The 10,328-nt window shown below is 34.5% G+C and overlaps 1 long non-coding RNA gene across 2 annotated transcripts; it reads right to left on the bottom strand.

Moving 5' to 3' along the window:
- Positions 1-889: 889 nt before the first annotated feature.
- LOC137011676 (uncharacterized) lies at positions 890-5,096 on the bottom strand. Of its 2 annotated transcripts, none has more exons than XR_010893508.1 (5): positions 5,045-5,096; positions 4,005-4,094; positions 3,764-3,853; positions 1,419-1,507; positions 890-1,287 (listed from the first exon to the last, which is right to left on the bottom strand). It is a non-coding gene; the product is annotated as an uncharacterized lncRNA (long non-coding RNA). The 2 variants fall into 2 exon arrangements; XR_010893509.1 differs by having other exon boundaries at positions 890-1,282.
- Positions 5,097-10,328: the final 5,232 nt, after the last annotated feature.

Genomic DNA, 10,328 nt, shown 5'->3' with positions numbered 1-10,328 from the left:
AAGAAGAAGATGATGATGATGATGTTCTGCATGTGGGAGCATAGACCAGTGCCCGGTTGCATAAAGCACCTTAAGTGTAATTTTCCCTTAAGATCGCCCTTATGTTTCCCTTAAACTTAAGGGTGTTGCAGAAAATAACCGTTAAGTGTTACTTAAGGGTTTCTTTAGGCGAAACGTCATAAACCCTTAAGAATTTCCCTTAAGTATATATTTTTCACTTAAGTAATGCGTAAGTGTTGCATAAAGCCCCTTAACCTTCATTTCCTTAAGTATATCGTAAGGTTCGTAAAACTTCACCTTAAGTGCACTCAAAAAAAAATGATCCTTTAAACCTACTTAATTTTATTATGGACAGTGGTTCCACACAAGCAAATTGTTTTTTATTAACATTAATAGAATTTTTTTAATCTATGTAAAATTCTTGTGTTGTGACAACACAACTGAATGAGGACAAATCTATGTAAAATAGTAATGTCAAATCAAATCAATGCAATTGCTTCCCTGTAACTTAAACTTGTTAAGTTTAGTGAACATGCTTTAGTTTATTTAAAACCAACCAAATATGTTTCATTCAACCAACAAAAGGAGATTTGTTTCAAATAACTCAATTAAATTATGGACAGTGGTTCCATCCAATTAGGTTTTGTTACTTTAACTCAGTGATTTCTATTTAAAGTAACTCCCTTCAAAGCAGCATTTATTTGTGTGTGATTACCTTGTAGAGACAAAAAAAAAAAGACAAGATATGTAACAAGTTATCAAACTGTATTTGTCAGTTGCAATAAACTGTGTTTTAAACAGCCTATTCAGTCATTACATTCAAGAATCTTTAAACTTGTGCAAATGCTTTTAACAGTCTGATGTAAAAGTAATTTTAGATAATGTTAGAATCAAAAGACATCTGCAAACTCAGAAAGTGAAAATTAACCTAGAAAAACAAAAGCAAACAAAGGATAAATACAATTAAAAAATTTTTTTATACAAATTTACAAAAAAAAAAGTGTCCAGATGGTAGTGTGCTCTTCAATGCACTTTATTGGATAACTTGTTGCCATCAACTTTTGCAGTGCTTTGAAAGTATACCTGAATCCAGGAGGGTAGCTCAAATTCAGTCCATATTTTAGTCTCATCAACATGCTGTATATGGCATATGGGACACTGCTAAGGTCTGAAGAACCTTTTGCCCCTCTAACACCACTCCAACATCTGCTAGGCTCTCTTCTATATCTGCACCTTCCAGTCTTATGAAATAAATCCCCATCAAAGTCTTCTGAATCACCTCCTGTCCTAGTGTGGATTTTTTAAAAAAAAAAAAAAAAAAAAAAAAAACAGTACTCTTAAATTCCTGTGTATTAACTTTAACAAAGCATTTAGCATCCTTGAAAATAAACAACATTTTAAAATGCACATATACTCACCATATACAGATCAGACTGCTAGGGCCTTCTTTCATGTAGACACAGAGAGATTTGATTGTGCACTCTCTCTTCAGTTCAATGTCACCATTCTAAAGATGCAAACAACAACAACATTACCCAAATATAGCCTTTACCCTTTAAAATTAAAATAATTCACCTTTCCATAGGATTACCCTGCCATTGCTCCCATCATACTCAACCACTTTCAGTTATCCATCCTCCTCATGCTTTACATCAGGGGTGTGAAAGCTTGCTCCTAGAGGGACTGTTCTGCTGAGTTTAACTCGACCCAAATTAAATGCACCTGAACCATCAATGTTTTTTTGAATTTTCAAATAAGAACAAAGTGTTAAACTTTCAGCTTGCGCTGGGGTAAGTTAGAGCTAAACTCTGCAGAACATTGTCCATTAACAATAGTGTTATACATGTAACATCTGTCAGTTACTTTGCATTTATTGTATTTATCATGGTAATAAACAATCTTATATCTGTTTTTTTTATGCATGCTCATGACCATAACCCCAGTGAGAGAATATTGTTTTAACACTAGCACTACCGGAATTCTATAACTACTAGAACTGCCAATAGCGGTCATTTTGACTGTTCATACCAGACAGCAGTGAATGTCATTTTTGTCATGTTATATTTACTTCAAAGCTTCTATGGTCATGTTTTATGAAAAATGTGGGGTAATTTAAGCATACATAATATAATATGTTCGTGATATTATTGTGTAAGAGCTACTAGACCTCCCACAAAAGTGCATGCCGCAATTTGCTTTCCGCAATTTGCATCCGGCAAGCTGGAGATCAAAGTTTTTCACCGCAGTTAAAATGTTGTTCTTGAAAGTCAAAATGTCAACAAATATAAAATGAAGCAGAATATTTCATTAGATAAAAACATATTGTGAATTTTGGAAATGATTACATCTGTCTTTATTCAATACATTTTGACTTTTGGAGTTTACAATGCTTTAGCATTATCGGAAATGTTTGGACCACACGAATCGGGAACAATTTTATGCAGCCTCTAATGAAATCTAGAATGAATAAATATTATTATTTTTTGGAATTATCTCTGAATCACTCTCAGAATCAGTGTCAGACGAACTGTCAAGAGACCAAGAGACATCGCTCTCTGCTCCTCCATCAGACTCTGCATCATCAATGTTCTCAAGCAAGGATAAAACCTCAGTGACAGTCATTTTCTTTCTTGTTGCCATTTTGACGGTAAAGCCAAGTTTTAGCTTAGCAAAAGCATACAAAACTGCCAGAGAAAGGTTTCTAGGCAACAGCTACGCACATCTTTAACGGCGGAAAAAAGCGTTGAGGAGATACAACGCCTGTAATATGTGCGGTCAAATTGACCGCTATGGCCATTCAAGGTAGAAATACTCAGAACTCTTTTGTGTTTTGTAATTTTAATAAAATAATGTTAAAATAAAATTTACATTAAGAAAAGTCATGGAACTGTAGTTATATGGGTTTTATTTCAACAAAGTTATTACATTGCAAATCTTTAAAACGGTCAAAATGACTGCCTTGGTAGTTCTAGTGTTAAAGGGTTAGTTTACCCTAAAATTAAATTTCTGTCATTTATTACTCACCCTCATGTCGTACCACACCAGTAAGATCTTCGTTCATCTTCTGAACACAAATTAAGATATTTTTGCTGATATCCCAGGGTATCTGATCTACTCAAAGGCAGCAACGTCATTGCACCTTTTGACGTCCAAAAAGTTAGTTAAAAATATGGTTAAAGTAGTCCATGTGACTGCAGTGGTTCAACTTTAATGTTATGAAGCGATAAGAATACTTTTTGTGGTCAAAAACAAAACAAACATTATGACTTTATTCAACAATTGGAACTGTCATCCTTGTTTACATCCGAATGCCAACTTAGTATAGGCTGAAGCTGAACACGTGCATTTGATGCTGACACAGGAGTCAGCCAATAACGAGCTGTTATTCGGACGTAAACAAGTCAGTCAGCAGTGAGTTCACTACGTATGACAACAGTTTAAATTGTTGAATAAAGTCATTATTTTTGTGCAAAAATAGTATTCCCGTCACTTCATACCATTAAGGTTAAACCACTGCAGTCACGTTGACTATTTTAACCATGTTTTTAACTACATTTCTGAACGTCAAAAGGTGTAATGACGTTGCTGCCTATGAGTAGATCAGATACCTTCAGATTTCATCAAAAATATCTTAATTTGTGTTCTGAAGATGAATGAAGGTCTTACACCTTGGAACGACATGAGGGAGAGTAATGACAGAAATTTAATTTTTGGGTAAACTAACGCTTTAATTCAAGGTTTTGTTGAGTGTAGTTTTTCATACCTGTGTAGTGGGCACCAAGAGATGTTTAATTTTTTGTCCAAGGACGACTCCTCAATTTGCAAACATCAGTTTTCCAGAGTATCCATCCAGCTTGACAACGAATGTTGACACCAACAATGGGATAAATTTAAAACAAAGACGTTATGAAGAGCAGGTTTAGCAGTTTTATTGTGCCAAGCCATGGGTTCTAACTAACTACTTTTATTAAAACCTAAAAAGACAAATACAGTGCTTCACTTACCTTAGCCAAAACACCATTTTCTCCTTCAATAAATCTCCTTCCTTTATTTCACCAAAGACAGTGACGAACTCCAAAAACCATGATGAAAAACTGTCATAAAAAAGTAATATCAGATAAAATGTCAAAATGTATGCATCTGCAAGGTGAACGTGGCATTATTGTACAATTTTACTGGGACTTGCATAGCTTAGAAACTACACTGGGAGGTTTTAGGAGCTAAAATGCTTTACCCCATTTTCACAGACTAAAATGCATATTTTAGCTGTTTTAACTGAATACATTATACATGATACATCTTAAAATATGTGAATGTCATTGTTTTATCTAAAGATGCACACCAGTAATGTTTTTTTCTAGTTTACGTTTATAAAAGCTACAATGCCCTAATTGAAATAATGCCTAATCCTGGTTTAGCCTAAGCCCTGTCTGTGAAACCAGGCCTTAATATACTATAATACTATAGATAATCAAAGACCAAACTCTGAAACACAATTCCAATAAAAGCAGATGAGCCCAAAATATCAACGCAATGCGTTTATTTACACGATAAGCGTTTTCCTCCCATGTTTTACACGCTTAACATAGCTATTAATACCGAAACAGCAATCTAAAAATATCAAATTCTGATGATGATGATAGCCTAAACCACATGTTATTCGTGCAGATTTACCTAAAATATGAACGACGTTTACGTTAACTAAACGCGTTGCATTCATATGCTGGATTCATCTGCATTTAGTTTATTAATAAGGTGCGTACTGAGTTTTTACTTTTAATATCACTGTCTTAGTGCATGAAGCCACGTAAAACTTTTTCAAGTTAAGCGTTTTACACTATAGATTAGTGTAACAAGTACAAGTATGTTACAAATAAACACGCATCTTTCAATCGCATGGAATCATCCATTAATGGCACCATAAACGTTAAACAATAAAGTTTAACACAATATTCAATATCAATATATTAAAAACATCCCAGCGCAGACTTTGCGAAACACTAACAGAAATTAAAGCCTTTAGATTAACTTTTTATTTTCTTACCTCACTGACTAACGTCTGACGCCATTCACCTTGCCACCTCTTTCGCGCCGTCTTCATCAAATACGTTTGAAGTCGTCACATCCGGTTTTTTGAATCGCGAACTTAAACACTTTACATTAGTTTAACGACTGATAATTAAGTATAGTGGAAATTGGCACAGTTTCAGTTAATGAAACGCAATACAATAGTGTTTTGGTGGGAAAAGAAATGTATGTGTGTTATTTTAACAAAACAGTTTAGGGTAAAACCAACAGTGCTGCAAAACCATTTTTTTGAGTGTGTTACACAGAGTGAGCAGGTTCAATCCAAGTCGTATAAGGTGCCACGATCGGCCGCTTTATATGATAGACAAATTGTACTTTAGCGGTTTATTCACATAACATTGATGAAATATAACATATCTTATAACATATCTTATATGGTCAACGGAAGCGCAAACGTGCGTGCATCACACGCAAAAACAAACCTCATTGGTTCTTGCGCGCACATTTGAGCTTCCGACACAGCCGTAATCATATGTCTTTCAATAAATGGACATAAATGATGAGAGAATATTAAAAATATCTTTATTTGTTATCCAAAGATGAATGAAAGTCTTATGGGTTTGGAAGACATGAGGGTGTCAGGGTGAGTGAATGACGGCAGAAATCTCAATTTTGAGTAAACAATCAATTTGAGTTTCTCGTCTCTTTCATATTTGGTTTTCTTTTTTTGTTTTCCTTATCCATATTATGTTGTTTTCTGTGAAAACTTACCACGATACGTATTAACAAATAACGTGTCCATGGCAACAGTAGAATTTTTTAACGGCAAAACCTGGGATGCTGTTGTTAAACACTTAACGGTTTCCCTTTACCTAAGAGAACAGTTTAAGAGATTATATGCAACACCCTTAAATCATTCCCTTAGTTAAGGGGAAATCACGCCTTAAGTGTCATACTTAAGGGAAAAACTTAAGGTGCTTTATGCAACCGGGCACAGAGCCATAGAGAGACAGAGTTGCGACAACGGAAGTTCAAAACGCTTCGTCACGTGATTCGTGTAGCCTTCAGATAGTTCCAGGAAGTGCTTCGGCGGCAATTCAAAATGATAGGGTTAGAGAGACAGAACCGTGATTTTTGGTAATTTGTAGTCAATAAATGCATCGGTTTACAATATTTATATAATACACCGACATGTGAATGTAGTATATGTTTGTAGTTACAGCAATGTTGTTTTTAAAAGATAAAAACCTGCTAATATTTGAGGATTAGTGTTGTCAACCAGCGTTGCCTGCCTTGGTAACATATTTCTGGCTAACATTACCTTGTTTAAAGATCGCGTTGCAGTTGTTTTGCAAGTATTTTTATGTTTTTAAACTTGTTTGTTAGTTAAGGGCAATTATGTCATGTTCACTATACTGTGACAAGTGATTGCCTTTAAAAACCCATTGCAAATAAGTGAAATGTAAAATTTAATTAAGTGAAATTTAATTAATCTTAATGTTAACAATTCTTATGAACCCCATTCACATACTACTATATATATTCATACACAATATGTTCAATTCTAAAATAAAACATGATTATACACACACATTGACTTTTGCACTGATTTAGTGCAATGGATTTATAAATTTATAATAAACTGCATGTCAAGCATTTCATCTGTCCTTTCCTAAATTTTCTTGTAGTCTCCCCGCTATGGTTTGCAGTGTTGCATTAGGATTATGCAGTTGTTCAGAGAAAGCAGTATGAATGCATGGTTTCCCCACTGACACGGAAAGGAGAAAGTTATGTTCAAGTTAGCAGGAGCAATCTAAATAGAACTAAAGATTGGGCGCCAAGTTGTGTGTTAATTATATACAGATGTATCTGCCTTTTTTCACAAAAACCATGAAGGGGTGGATTCTGGAATCCACTGCCGCTTCAATATATATCTTTTAAGTTATAAATCAACATTTATATTTCTTTTAAATTATTTGAATGACTTCTTCAATGTATGTTAAAGGATCTATTTTCCTCTGTACATCTCACTGAGAGAAAAGAACATGTTATCAGTATGTTTTGGGGAAAGTTTCCTGCTCAGAGCAGAGCTCAGATCAACTTCAGCCTTGAAGAAGCTGTGAATCATGTGTATCTGTGTATGTGCGCTAAGTGTTTTGTGCAGGTCCCTTTGTACTGGACAACTGGCATTCTGCTCGAGACCAGCAGACGCCACATCATGACCCCAAAAGGACATCCAGTACCTAAATCTAGGGTCCCCCTCGTCATCACCGTGACGAAGGGAGATATGCTTCTTACTATCTGTCCACGTGTGGAAAATTTCTAACCTTGTCTATTTTCCTTAGCCAATCAGAATCATCCAACCTGAAGTAATGACGTAGTTAGTGGACTCTGTTAGAGTATAATTGTTGTGGAAATATGAATGTAGGCAGAGCGGCCTACGAACTCCTTGTGAGACTTGAAGCTGGCTTCTGCTGATGAAACTGCAAACTATTCTTCATTAAATTTTTCTTCAATTTATTATTTTTTTAAACTTTGACTCCGGGTCTTTATTCAACATATCTGGTTTCAAGGGTCCTAAACTGTTTATCCCCAACAACCAACACTGGGAACTTTTATGTTTATTAAAAATAAGGAGCAAGGAAAAGCTTGCAAAATCCAAGGAGCAGAGACCGTGAGGGTGCAGCATCATTGAATGGAGTCTTCAGGATCTGAATCCCCTTTGTGCTTGTATGGAAAGCAAGATAAAAGGAAACAAAATGGGAAAAATTAAATACAGTAGTAGTATATAATATAGAGTTTTGGTATTTAGTATGATTTCCCATTTAGCCTAGTATATATATATATATATATATATATATATATATATATATATATATATATATTATTATTTATTTTTTTTTTTTTCTGTTTTTAAGCAGTTTTTTTAATCTCACTTATAAACTTCCCTCTCCCCATCAATCCAAAAATCAGCTGAGCTGACACATAATAGACAGTCAACAGAATCACAATGTATAAATTCTCAAATATAAATTCTAAAATAAGGATTTTTTTTTCTTTATTCCCAGGTAAAAAAAAATACTATAGTAATTTATAGTAAATATAGTGTTTTTGAACCATACTATAGTAAAGTACTTGAATTAATCTGTTGTGGTAATTCTATAGTTGATAATATAACAACTATAGTAATATAAACAAATTACGTTACCCAATACTGTACTAAGTTTTCTACAACTTTAGGGTATATTATACTACAATATACTGTAGTAAAAAACTAAAGTATACTACAGTATTTATTACAGTTTCTCAGTTCACTATACTGCAGTATGCTGTAGCATTAATTAACAACATGTTGTAAATACTATAATATATACAGTATACTACAATTCACTATAGTATGGTTCAAAAACACTATACTGTTTATTATAGTATTTTTTCACTATGGAGTTGTCGCAACTCTCTCTCTCTATGGCTCTGGCATAGACATCATAGGTAGACGCCCTATTGGCCGCTGGGCGATGAGATTTGCGTAGTCGCACGTTGATCTGCCAGTCGTGGGTCTTTCATGCAGACAGAGAACTCTCCTCATCTTTGCATGATGCATTTAAAAATGAATGAGCAAACGCATCGTTATTAAAGTACACAATGCTGTTGCGGTTTACGTGCCTACAACGTTGTGACGTCTATCAAATGTTAAATTTCCTATATTTTTAAACGTTCGGTTTTACAATGGGGACAATCTCAGAAGGATGAACAAATAATGTTTGTGGTCATCACATTAAAAATAACATTTGAAGTGCTGGGAAAAAATGTGTGTGCGTGTCTAATTACAGACACGGCATTTTTAAACAGTCCCAATAGCTTCGTCTTTATTGCAATCAATAAAACTGGTTTATTGGCAAATTAGGTAAATGTGATAACTACATTAAATATAAATACAACATTAAAAAGTCAACCATAGATGGTTTTGTGTCGATGTACAACGACTACAGAATGAACAACTAACAGTTCACCGGAAGTGCTCGAGCTGGCTTAACGACAACCAGGAAGTAACCCGTGCATATAGTCCATTGTAAGACGCCTCGGGGCTGCAGCAACGTTATAGCGCAACTTTGAGCAACTGCGACACGACGTTCTGACGTTTTTTTTAAAATGGTAGATTATAAATATTTCCCATTCTGCGTGTTATATTTTGTGGTTAATTTTTAATCACTCGACATTAGATCACTATATGTTTATACTTATTATTTATGGGCAACAAATTAGTCAATTATAATCAACACCTGCAAATGTACACTTTGAAGAGTAAAAATGACATACAAGGTTATATAATTCAACTTTATTAAAACTGCATATGATATTCTAATTCTTCAAAAGGTATGCATTTATAATAGCATGTAATATATGTGACAGCAAATAAATATATATAAATGTCTGTATATGTTTAATAAATAAAAAATAAACAGCAAAGGCAATTCAGAACATTTATTGAACAAAATTGGGCTCTGTACATGGCTGATAGGTGAGCATAGTCAAAGGCCAGGTGAAAAGATAACCAGAATGAGTCCAGGAAAGATCAACAAATCCAGAGGAGAGATGCAAGCGCAGAAACCTTGAGGCATGAGTCAGAAACCTGTAGACATCCAGGACCAGAGAGGGTTGCACTGCATGCACAGGTGAACTGGGCAGAGACCAGAGCAGATCGGAGCTTGATGTGACAGGACTAGACCGGGAGTGACTAGTGAGCAGACAGGAGAAATCAGTCTACTCAAAAGGTCCTGTGTGTGTGATCTCAAAATGGTAAAATTCTGATTATTTTTCATAAAAAGCTCTATTTACCTTACCTTAAAATTGATGAGCCATAACCTTGTCCTTCATTCTTGTCATCCATGTTTGGTGTGTTGCAGAAATCTAAAAAAAAAAAAAAAGATGTTGTGTTAACAAGAAAAAACAATGAACAGCCATGTTATTATTGACTGACATTTGTAAAAATGTATCAAATGTTAACTTTATGTTAACATTAGTTTATGTAAAGGTAACATAAAGGTAACAAAGGGTTAGTTCAACCAAAAATGAAATTTCTGTCATTAATTACTCACCCTCATGTCGTCCCAAACCCGTAAGACCTTTGTTCATCTTCAGAACACAAATTAATATATTTCTGATGAAATCCAAGGGTATCTGATCCACATATCCACACAAATGCAGCATTGTCATTGCACCTTTTGACGTCCAGAAAGGTAGTTAAACACATTGTTAAAATAGTCAACGTGACTACAGTGGGTCAACCGTAATGTTAT

The sequence above is a fragment of the Chanodichthys erythropterus genome, chromosome 21 (genome assembly GCF_024489055.1).
Source record: "Chanodichthys erythropterus isolate Z2021 chromosome 21, ASM2448905v1, whole genome shotgun sequence".
In the NCBI taxonomy this organism is placed as follows: domain Eukaryota; kingdom Metazoa; phylum Chordata; class Actinopteri; order Cypriniformes; family Xenocyprididae; genus Chanodichthys; species Chanodichthys erythropterus.
This window is presented reverse-complemented; position numbering and strand designations above follow the sequence as displayed.